We start from the raw sequence: 11,251 nt of genomic DNA, 5'->3' as shown, positions 1-11,251 counted from the left end.
AGAGGCTGTTGTACATGAAAATCCCAAGAGGTCAGCAGTTTCTGAGATATTCAAACTACCCAGTCTGGCACCAACAAATTTTCCACTGTTGAAGTCACTAAGATCACATTTCTTTCCCCATTCTGATGTTTGGTCTAAACAACAACCGACTCTCTTTACATGTCTGCATGCTTTTATGCATTCTGTTGCTGCCACATGATTGGCTGATTGGATATTTGTATTAATGAGCAGATGTGCAGGCATACCTAATAAAGTGGCGACTGAGCAATTATTCTGTTTGATTCGAGGCTAATTTGATTTGCAAACTCCTAGGCTAAGGCAATTCTACAGGTACCTGCCTGTAGTGTTCCAATAATTCAGATAATTACAAAGATTTTAGACATTATATTCTTCACTGTCTGAGATCTTAAACAAGGCAATGATACATGAATTCAAGCAATTGCATTTATCATATATAAATAATGATGGATATTAGTCACTTACAATTTTAGAGCTTTAATAAACTAATGCACTGTTGCCAACTATTAAAAAGACCAGAGAAGATTTTTTTAGAGTCTTGAGAAGAAAATTGACAAGTGCTCATGTAATAATTTGTTTAATATAATGATTATTGTATTTAAACTGAAATACTTTCACAGATAATAATTGTATCAAAGTAGAGGTCAGGCATCTAGCTCATCTTCAGGTAAATTAAGCTCATCTGAAGGTCAGTGTCAAATTATTTTTAGTAATGTTGGCGGTCAGAGGGAACAGAAGGATTCCTCAGCAGATTCTGATGGAATTTCTAATAACTACTTTGTATTACCATTCTTCTTTCAGAATGTATATTTAGTTATCATTAATTCAGAATACAATTAATACCAAAGTAGTAAACGGCAAAGTATAAGTAAATCTAAGATTTGATCTGCATTTGGGTCAAGGGATGACAGAAAACAATGTTAAATTTGTAATACTATTATAACTAATTGAAAGTAAAGGAATCAAGGGCAATTTAGCGGTTGATTCTGAGTGAGAGAAAAGAGAAGTATAAATGAGAAGTTTCCAGCAGTAAAAATATAATAGTTTCAAGAACGAAGTAAATGCAAAACAGTTGAGTATATCTATTTACGCCAGATATTGCTGAAGGCTGTTGCACATCTAAACTGCAGCAGACTAAAGTCAAATCATGCTTCTCCACAAGATTTCTGAAAGAATAGCTTGCTGTGTTAAGGTTAGTCATTTGCTTATTTGTTCATCCATTTTCAGAATGTGTGGTTGCTTCTAAACAGATGTTCTGCTCAATAACAGGAATTAGCAGACCAGAGGGGAAGACATCAATTGCTTTAAAGTCATGGGAAGGGATCGTCAGACGTGTTAGTGATACCACCCTTCAAAGGTGCTAAAAGTGACCTGTGCCTTGGTTAGGATAAGCATCTGTCTTCCAGGAGCAGTTGAATTCTACATTGTTGATAGGTGGTATTGGAATCAATATGTTTGACTTTGGAAAGTTTTTGGCAGGGTGCATAGGCATCACTGAAAGAATATATTCTTGGCATGACCATGCAGGTTTAGTAGCTGTATGGAATGCGAAATAATTTACCACTTCGTGATACTCACTGTTAAAAACTTACACAGAAAGATGGCAATCCAGTTATATTTAATATGCAAATCTACTGGTTTATAGTCTGTATTTAGCGTAGTTTACGCAGATTTCAGCTTTTCATACATAAAGAGAAGTTGCACAGTGATTATGACAAATGTCTCTGAATACATATAAACTCAGATGTCAGTGCTGTGCACAGACGGAAACTGATCTGAATGTTTATACATTTGTGAAATGCCTGTCACATTGCGTTGTTGTAAAGTCAACAAATGTCGATCGGGTCTTATTTTTGATGAATATGGTCAATACACTGTATGTTTGTAGTTTTAAACGACTTACATAAAACATTCCCCTGCTGCATAGATTGCTGAGCCTCTGGCAATGATCTTTGCATCGATCTTTGCATCATCAATGGGGACTGGAGAGGTTCCAGAGGATTGGAGGGTTGCAGATGTTATTCCCTTATTCAAGAAAGGGAGTAGAGAAAGCCCAGGAAATTATGGACCGGTGAGTCTTACCTCAGTGGTTGGTAAGATGATGGAAAGGATTCTGAGAGGCGGAATTTATGAACATTTGGAGAGGCATAATATGATTAGGAATAGTCAGTATGGCTTTGTCAAATGCAGGTGGTGCCTTACGAGCCTGATTGAATTTTTTGAGGATTGACTAAACACATAGATGAAGGAAGAGCAATAGATGCAGTGTATCTGGATTTCAGCAAGGCACTTGATAAGGTACCCCATGCAAGGCTTATTGAGAAAGTAAGGAGGCACGGGATCCAAAGAGACCTTGCTTTGTGGATCCAGAACTGGCTTGCCCACAGAAGGCAAAGACTGGTTGTAGATGGGTAATATTCTGCATGGAGGTTGGTGACCAGTGGTGTGACTCAGGGATCTGTTCTGGGACCCTTTCTCTTTGTGATTTTTATAAATGACCTGGATGAGGAAGTGGAGAGATGGGGTAGTAAATTTGCTGATGACACAAAGGTTGGGGGTGTTGTGGATAGTGTGGGAGGCTGTCAGAGGTTACAATAGGATATCAATAGGATGAAAAACTGGGCTGAGAAGTGGGAGATGAAGTTCAACCCAGATAAGTGTGAGGTGGTTCATTTTGGTAGGTCAAATATGATGGCAGAATATAGAATTAATGTTAAGTCTCTTGGCAGTGTGGAGGATCAGAGGGATCTTGGGGTCTGAGTCCATAGGACACTCAAAGCTGCTGCACAGATTGACTCTGTGGTTAAGAAAGGATACGGTGCATTGGCCTTCATCAATCGTGGAATTGAATTTAGGAGCTGAGAGGTTATGTTACAGCTTTATAGGACCCTAGTCAGACTCCACTTGGAGTACTGTGCTCAGATCTGTGCACAGATGTGATACACAGATACTGTGCCATGGATAGACATATCAGAATGGGAATGGGACATTGAATTAAAATGTGTGGCCACTGGGAGATCCTGCTTTTTCTGGCAGACAGAGTGTAGATGTTCAGCGAAACGGTCTCCCAGTCTGCGCTGGGTCTCAGCAGTACATAGAAGGCCGCACCGGGAGCACGGGACACAGAATACCACACCAGCCGACTCACAGGTGAAGTGTCACCTCACCTGGAAGGACTGTCTGGGGCCCTGAATGGTGGTGAGGGAGGAAGTGTAAGGGCAGGTGTAGCACTTGTTCCACTTACAAGGGTAAGTGCTGGGAGGGAGATCGGTGGGAAGGGATGGGGGGAGGGGGACCAGTGGACAAGGGAGTCGCGTAAGGAGCAATGGCATGAACATTGATTTCTCTAACTTCCGTTAATGCCCCTTCTCCCCTTCTTACCCCATCCCTGATCTATTTATTTATTTATTTATTTATTTATTTATTATTCCCCTCCTTTTTTCTCTCTCTCTCTCTCTTTCCCCCTCACAATTACTCCTTGCCTGTTCTCCATCTCCCTCTGGTGCTCTCCTCCCCCTTTCTCCCTAGGCCTCCCATCCCATGATCCTTTCCCTTCTCCAGCTCTGTATCCCTTTTGCCAATCAACTTTCCAGCTCTTAGCTTCACCCCTCCCCCTCCTGTCTTCTCCTATCATTTTGGATCTCCCCACCCCCTCCCACTTTCAAATCTCTTACTATCTCTTCTTTCAGTTAGTCCTGACGAAGGGTCTCGACCCGAACGTCGACAGTGCTTCCTCCTATAGATGTTGCCTGGCCTGCTGTGTTCCACCGGCATTTTGTGTGTGTTGTTTGAATTTCCAGCATCTGCAGATTTCCTCGTGTTTGCATGAACAAATAGGCTGTATGATTCACTGCATCACAGTTTGCCAAAACACTAGAGAACTGAATGGTGTAAATGGCTGCTTCTGTGCTGTATTATTCTGTCAGTGTCTGTGCGATTGGTGCAAATTAGCAAAGGAAACATGAAGGGGCTTCATTTGTCGAAGTGCAGCAGTGGCTGTGACTGCAGACATTCTAATTTTTTCATTTATCAACTTTGCATAAATACTTTGTTCCATACATAATCTATTGTTCACATTCTCAAAAGAATAAGCAAAAATTATTCAGGAATCTAATGAACGTTTGAAAATTGTTGTCCTAAAATTAAAATGAGTAGCCTTGAGCTATCATTATTGTGGTAGAGTACTCATTCTGGCTGAACAAGCTGAAGCTTCATCTACTCACTTGGCAGGTCATAATAGATCCCACTGCACTCATTTGCTGGAGAGCAAAAGAGTTATCCCAAGTGTTCCGGCCAATATTTATCGCTTAGACAATGTTAGCAAAACAGATTATCTGATCGTTTAATTTGGCCTCTGTTTCAACTGGGGCAATGCTTCAGAAGTACTTTATTAGCCATCTGGGACATTCTGAGCCCATGACAGATATTTATACAAATGCAGAATTAGTCAATACAGAGTTAAGTAAACTACAATGCTCCCAGATGGGATTAGTGGCCCATAATCAACTGAAGGCAATGCAGCCAGCATACAATTGATATCAGAATCAGAGGATTGGAAAAGGAATCAATATCAGTCACAGTCTTTGCTTCTGAATGCAGCTGACTATCATGAAAGGATGGAAGTCTGATGTAGTCCAACAACAAGGTTCAAAGTTCAAATTCAATTTATTATCAAAGTACATATATGTCATCATGTACAACCCTGAGATTCATTTTCTTGAGGGCATACTCAATAAATCCAATAACCAGAATAGAATCAAGGAAAGACCTTCACCAGCTGGATGTTCAACCAGTGTGCAAAAGACAACAAACTGTGCAAATACAAAAATAAAGAAGAAATTATTGTAAAATAATAAATAAAGAAAGAAGCAATAAATATTAAGAACATGACATGAAGAGTCTTGGGGGTCCATGGGTTGTGGGAACATTTCAATGATGGGCAAGTGAGGTGGTGTGAAGTTATTCCCTTTGGCTCAGGAGTTTGATGGTTAAGGGACAGTAACTGTTCCTGAACCTGGTGGTGTGAGTCCTGAGAAGGAGATCCAAACAGTGTCAACAACAGAAAGTTACATTAATATGGAACTTTAACATAGCAAAATATTCCAAGGTTTTTCAAAGGAGCACCACCCCGTCTCCTCCCCGCCAAAAAATTGACACCAAGCCTTCAAGAAAATGTTAGAACAAGTGAGCAAAAGCAAGGTTGCCAGGTGGTGCTTGGGAACATTTTAAAATGGAAGGTTAGGAAAACATAAGAGTTTGTCTTGCAGGTATTGACTGTAAGTCCTACCCTCTCGTATGCTTCAGTGAAAACTTTAGTAATGGAATGGAACTTGGCATCTGAGCCCAAACATTAAGCATTCTCCAGCCACAGGTGGTAGTGAGAAGAAACGAGAGATGTGCAGGAAACCAAAGTTCAAAGTACATTTATTATCAAAGCATATATACTTTATACAACCTTGAGATTTGTCTCCTTATGAAATCCTTATCAAATGTGTTAATGTACAAGCTCAACTAAGCTGATTGACCAATGGGTAATGTAATTCGCCGGCATGAACTGAAATATTTCTGGTTATTTTGTAAAAAAAAATCCATTAGAATTGATTTTATATATAATTCAGGAATTGAATCTGAGCCAAAGAAAAAGGAAGTATAAGTGAGCCTTGTCCCAGAGGTAAAAATAAAACCGTTTCACAAAGGAAGTAATTGTGTAAAATGTTTCCAAGCGTGTTAATGTGGATTATGAAAGTTGCCGTGGTTTCTGAAAGCCCCTTGCAAAACTCTGCCTATAGGAGCAGCAGGGAAATTGCAACAGTAGGCTGGAAGTTACAGGCTAAGTTGCAAGAAGACTTTTTAGGGAGATAGTGAAGATTATATGGCCAAAGGGACTGTTATCAATGGGAAAATGCACTGAAGACCAGAGAAGAGGAACATTGGCTAGGAGCAATGTGTGAGGCTGAAGAGAACAAGTTCACAGATGAACCTGCAGGTAGAACCATGGTTTTGAGTTTGGCAACAAAACTACTGGATTACAGATAAAGTGGGGTTTAGATGAAGTCCTGAGCTCTGAATGATTTAGAATTTAGGGAAAGCATAAGATTATTAATGTCTCTGAACAAGCTTGGAAATCATGTGTTGAATAAGCCAATGCAAGGGTGAAGTGATGCAGATGTTAGAGGGTCAAAATAGTTGGCATCTGCGGAGAGAAACAGTTAACATCATAAGATAAGCTTCCTTCAAGGCACATTCTTCTAAGACACAAAGAAAAGAGGAAGTGGAAGGAGAAGGAGGAGAATGTTTATGATGGGATGGAAGACAGGTAAGAATTAAAGGCCAAAAATAGGTTAGAGCAATGGTTAAGGAGAGCAGCAACAGGACACAAAGGATAAGAAGGTCATGCAGAAAGCAGTGCAATGGGAGCCAGAACATCAAAGACAGTGAGCATGGCTATCAGAGTGCCCTGCACTCAGGAATCAATTTGCCAAATCTCAAGTCAGGGAACTCAAAATAAAAATGCAACGCTTCAGATTGACTGTAACATCGAATTAGTGACTGTTGTCTCCCCTGTTACTGTGGAAGGAGTGGTGTGTGTGTGTGTGTGTGTGTGTGTGTGTGTGTGTGTGTGTGTGTGTGTGTGTGTGTGTGTGTGTGTGTGTGTGTGTGTGTGTGTGTGTGTGTGTGAGAGAGAGAGAGAGAGAGAGAGAGAGACTGACTGACTGACTGACATGTTGAAATGTTAGAGTGAACAGATAGTTTTTGATGGACTGTAGACCATGGTCTCACTTTGGGGATTTTGTTGTTGCTTGTGTAATGCGCTGTAAGGGTTCACTGCTAATGTAATGGTTTTTTGTAATGTTCACTGCTGAAGTAACGATTTCTCTGTAGCAGCAATGTTTGGGTTATGGCTGGAGATAACAGGACTGTCGATGCATGTTAGGCAATCAGGATTTTGCTGCCCTGTCTTGTGATTCTGGAAGCAGCTGATTTCACGGGCTTTTGCCAGAGGGAGAGAGAGAGGTGAAGAGAGAAGACACGAATGGAGAGATCTGGTAGACCACCAGACAGGATGGACTTGGAGCGGGGGTCCGAAGGTCGGCGACGCTTGGAGGAGACCGATGGTGGAAGAAGGATTACTGAACTGTGTGAGCTTCAACTTTGTGCACAGACAGTTTATTAATAAATCTTATGATTTGGGCCATTTTTCTTTTATATTTTGTTTCTCTACTAACTAATAGTCAAAGTAAGAATTATAAAGCTTAATCGTTTAATCACATATTGTGTACTGTTTGTTATTTCGGGGCACTGATTTGTAACAGGGGACACATCGCATAGCATCCACCCAAATGAGATTTCTTAAGTTCAGCCGGGCAAGGGGTTATCACCTCCTGTATTAAGCCGCTGGGCAAAGCAAGTGTTACAATTGTGGGGGCTATGTTCGGGATTGATTTCGTTGGATGCTGTGTGATTACCCTGAGCAATGAACCAGTGGGGCAGATATTTGTACTCCGGATGAATTGTTAATTCCACTGTTAAGTACTGGTAAAGTTGCAATTGTGAGCGGAGGTTTGATAAAATGGCGGGCGCAGCTCTCGTTTTAATGTAGACCAGCGCTGAGGTAGCAGGGGGGGCGGAGATTTCAAAGACAGGGTTCTATCATTTCTGAGGAGTGAGGGGAAAGAGTGGTTGGATTTGGAATATCTATTTAGTCCATGTCCCCCGGTGACGAGTGAGAATTCTGAGGTAGTATCCACCTTTACTTCTCTGGTGAATAAATGGAAAAATCAGATTCAAAGTCCCAGCTATGGCAGGCTCCGCCTATTCTCCAGAATAACGCCCACCCCTAAAGGGGAGGAGGAGTATGAGGTGTGGGCAGAACGGACCTCTCAGTTGTTAAATGAGTGGCAGTGCTCTGATGATGAAAAGCGACAGAGATTGTTTGAAAGTTTGAATGGAGGGGCCGCTGACGTTGTCAGAACTGTCAGTTTAAATTATCCCGTAGCGACAGCTGTCAATTATCTGCAAGCACTGGACAATGCGTTTGGTCCAACAGGAAGCCCAATGGAGCTCCTGGTGGGGTTTCAGAACATGCGCCAGGAGAAGGGGGAGAAGCTTCCTGCTTTTATTTTTCAGCTTCAGAGGCAGCTAAATTGCTTGCAGCGCAGAGGGGTCATTCAGGCGGCTGAGGTGGGTCAGTTAAGAATGGACCAGATAGCCAGGGGCGCCCAGTCCCATGACCTGATTGCACGGGGTCTCCAAAAGTCTCATAAGGCGCACCCCCCTCTATCTTTTGTTGAGCTGATCAGAGAGGTACAGGAAGAGGAGAATGTGGCGGAGGCATGGGAGGGCTCCGTTGGCTGGGTACAGTCCTCAGTAGTAGTCCCCTGTGGTGAAGTGACCACAGACAGCCAGCCCCGGGGAGCAGTAGAGAAGATTGTGGCAGAGCTGAGAACGGAGATATGTCGGCTGTTATCAGCGGCTGTGAACCCCCCATATGATGGAGCTGATGGGGGGGGGGCGGATTCCCCAAGGGAACGAACAATGTGGAGGGCTGCTGGCAACAGGTATCATACCAGAAGGAGAGTGAGCCCCTGGGTACCTCAACAGAGAGAGTTGTTGGGAAAACGTGGAGGGGACCCAGTGAGGGAACAGCCTGGTGTCTCTGGGGGAACTCGTTCCCATCAATGTACCAAGGAGCTCCCGAAAGCAAAAGACCCTATTCCTGAAGGCTTACTGGGACCACGCTCCAGTGTGTCGCTACAGATAGAGGGAATATACGCTAAAGCCATACTCAACACCAGGTCACAGGTCATGTTACTGTACCATTCATTTTACAATCATTATCTGAAGCATTTACCCTTGACACCATTCAGGGCACTGGAGATTTGGGGGCTTAGTGCTGGTGATTATCAGTGACGGTTATTTGTCAGTGAAACTGGAGTTCTCAGAGGCCGATGTGGGAGTGTCTGAGGTTTTTGATACCTTGGTGCTAGTTTGTCCGGACCCTGTTGAGATGGGCGGCGTTTCAATTCTGGTGGGGACCAACACCCCTCTTGTGAGGAGGCTCATGGGGGGCCTGCAAGGAGAAGGCGGGTGAGAGCTTTTTGGGGACATTGTCCGTGCACCCAGTGTTTCGAGCTGCTTTTGAGGAAGTGTGGCAGCACTGGGCTGGATATCGAATTTAAACGAGGGACTGTGTGGTTCAGCCAGTCGAAGCCAATGGTGGTACGGCCCGGGGAAGTGGTGAGAGTGATGGGGACCCCAATTTCCTGCAGTGCCTGAGGGCAAAGCCCTCTTAGTGGACGCTCCGGAAGACCATGAGGGGGAGTCGGGATTTCCTGCTGGGGTACTGGTGAGGCCCGAATTGCAGAAGCCCTCGGTTGTACAGGCAAGCAGGACAGCAGTGATCATCAGGAACACTATGGAGAGGGAGGTCACCTTCAAGCGAGGGATGCCCCTGGGGCATTTGTTTCCGGTGACGGTAATGACAAGTACCCCTGTGAGAAACTATTGGAAAAGAGGGAAAAGTTGACCGCTGAATCATTCAACTTCAGGGACACTCCGGTGCTGCTGAGTTGGAAAAGGAGGCTGGTAGAGAAGATGTTGAAGCTGGAAGGTGTCTTTTCCATTGGCAAGTTTGACGTGGATTGTTCCAAGAGCACTCGTTACATTATCCGGGTGACCGAGGACACTCCGTTAGAGAGAGGTTGCAGCGACTGGCCCCTGCAGACATGGAAGATGTGCAGCAGCATTTGTGTAAGTTGAAGGAGGCTGGGATCATCACTGAGTCCCGAAGCCCCTATGTGTCCCCAATAGTAATGGCCTGGAAGAAGAACGGGAAGGTACGCATGTGTGTGGACTATCGGACTCTGAACCAGAACACGGTCCGGAGAGCCGAAGATGCATTGACCAGTCTGAGTGGAGCGAAATGGTTTAGTGTGCCGGACTTGAGGAGTGGATATTACCAGATCGCGATGAGTGAGGCCGACAAAAAGAAGACGGCATTTATATGTCCCCTGGGATTCTTCCAGTTCGAAAGGTTGCCCCAGGGCATATCGGGAGCCCCTGCCACCTTGCAGAAGGTCATGGAGAAGACGGTGGGGGATATGAAGTTGCTTGAGGTGTTGGTGTATTTGGATGACCTGATAGTATTTGGATCCATTTTGGAAGAACATGAAGTGAGGCTGCTGAAGATGCTCGGCCACCTGAGAGCTGAAGGGTTAAAACTTACCCTGGACAAGTGCCAGTTCTGCCAAACGTCTGTCAGCTATGTTGGACACATAATCTTACTGAATGGAGTAGCTACAGACCCAGCTAAGATAGAAACGGTGACCACTTGACCAAGGCCCTAGACTGTGAGTGCTCTGCCTCGTTCCTTGGGTTCTGTGGTTATTATTGGAGATTCGTGAAGGGCCACCCCAAAGTGAGTCACCCCTTGAATCAGCTTCTGTGTGGTTACCCTCCATTGGGGAAGAAAGGGAGGGAGAAAAGGGGACAGGAGGGTGGAGAATATCTAACCCCGTCGGAGCCCTTTGGACAGAGGTGGGATGTAAAATGTGAGGAGGCTTTTCAGTCGCTAAAGGAGTTGCTGACCCAGGTGCCAGTGCTGGCTTTTGTGGACCCCCGATTACCGTATGTACTGCACACAGATGCCAGCCGAGAGGCTTTGGGGGCATCCTGTATCAGGATCAGGGAACTGGGTTGAGGCCTGTGGCATTTGTCAGCCGGAGTCTGTTGCCCTCCGAGAGAAACTATCCCACGCACAAGTTGGAATTCCTGGCGTTGAAATGGGCGGTGGTGGGTAAGCTGAGTGACTACAGTATCTCTACGGGGCCAAGTTTGAGGTGAGGACAGACAACAACCCCTAACTTATATCCTGGCCTTGGCAAAACTGGATGCCACAGGCCATCGGTGGTCAGCAGCATTGTCTGCCTATGATTTCAGCCTGAAGTACCGGCCAGGGAGCCAGAACATTGATGCTGATGTTTTGTCCCAATGTCCACATGAGGGACTGGACATGGACGAGGAGTGGGAGAGTGTTCCTGCCCTGGGGGTGAAGGCCATGTGTCAGTTTGCCATCACTGTGAAGGGAGAGGAAAAGGAGAGGCTGGATCGAGCAGTGGATCAATTGGGGGCTTCTGATGACGCCATTCCCCAAGTTTACTGTAACCTGACTGCTCTGAAGACAAATCAGCTGCCGGAATTGAGTTCTGGGGAAGTGGCAGCTGCTCAGCGAGAT

The 11,251-nt window shown here is 44.5% G+C and overlaps 1 protein-coding gene across 3 annotated transcripts in view; it reads left to right on the top strand.

Moving 5' to 3' along the window:
* The first annotated feature begins 1,119 nt into the window (after positions 1–1,119).
* The window catches only part of abch1 (ATP-binding cassette, sub-family H, member 1), a 110,806-nt gene continuing 100,674 nt past the window's right edge, over positions 1,120–11,251 (top strand). For 2 of the 3 annotated variants that reach the window (XM_073051216.1, XM_073051214.1), the window contains exon 1: positions 1,120–1,210. The gene's annotated coding sequence lies outside the window, so the exon portion shown is untranslated. Of the gene's footprint in view, positions 1,211–5,880; positions 6,005–11,251 lie in introns of those variants that run through there. The other variant, XM_073051215.1, reaches the window with a different exon arrangement.

This window comes from Hemitrygon akajei, chromosome 7 (assembly GCF_048418815.1).
Source record: "Hemitrygon akajei chromosome 7, sHemAka1.3, whole genome shotgun sequence".
Classification (NCBI taxonomy): domain Eukaryota; kingdom Metazoa; phylum Chordata; class Chondrichthyes; order Myliobatiformes; family Dasyatidae; genus Hemitrygon; species Hemitrygon akajei.
The sequence above is the reverse complement of the archived record's forward strand: the minus strand, read 5'-3'. Positions and strand labels throughout refer to the sequence as shown.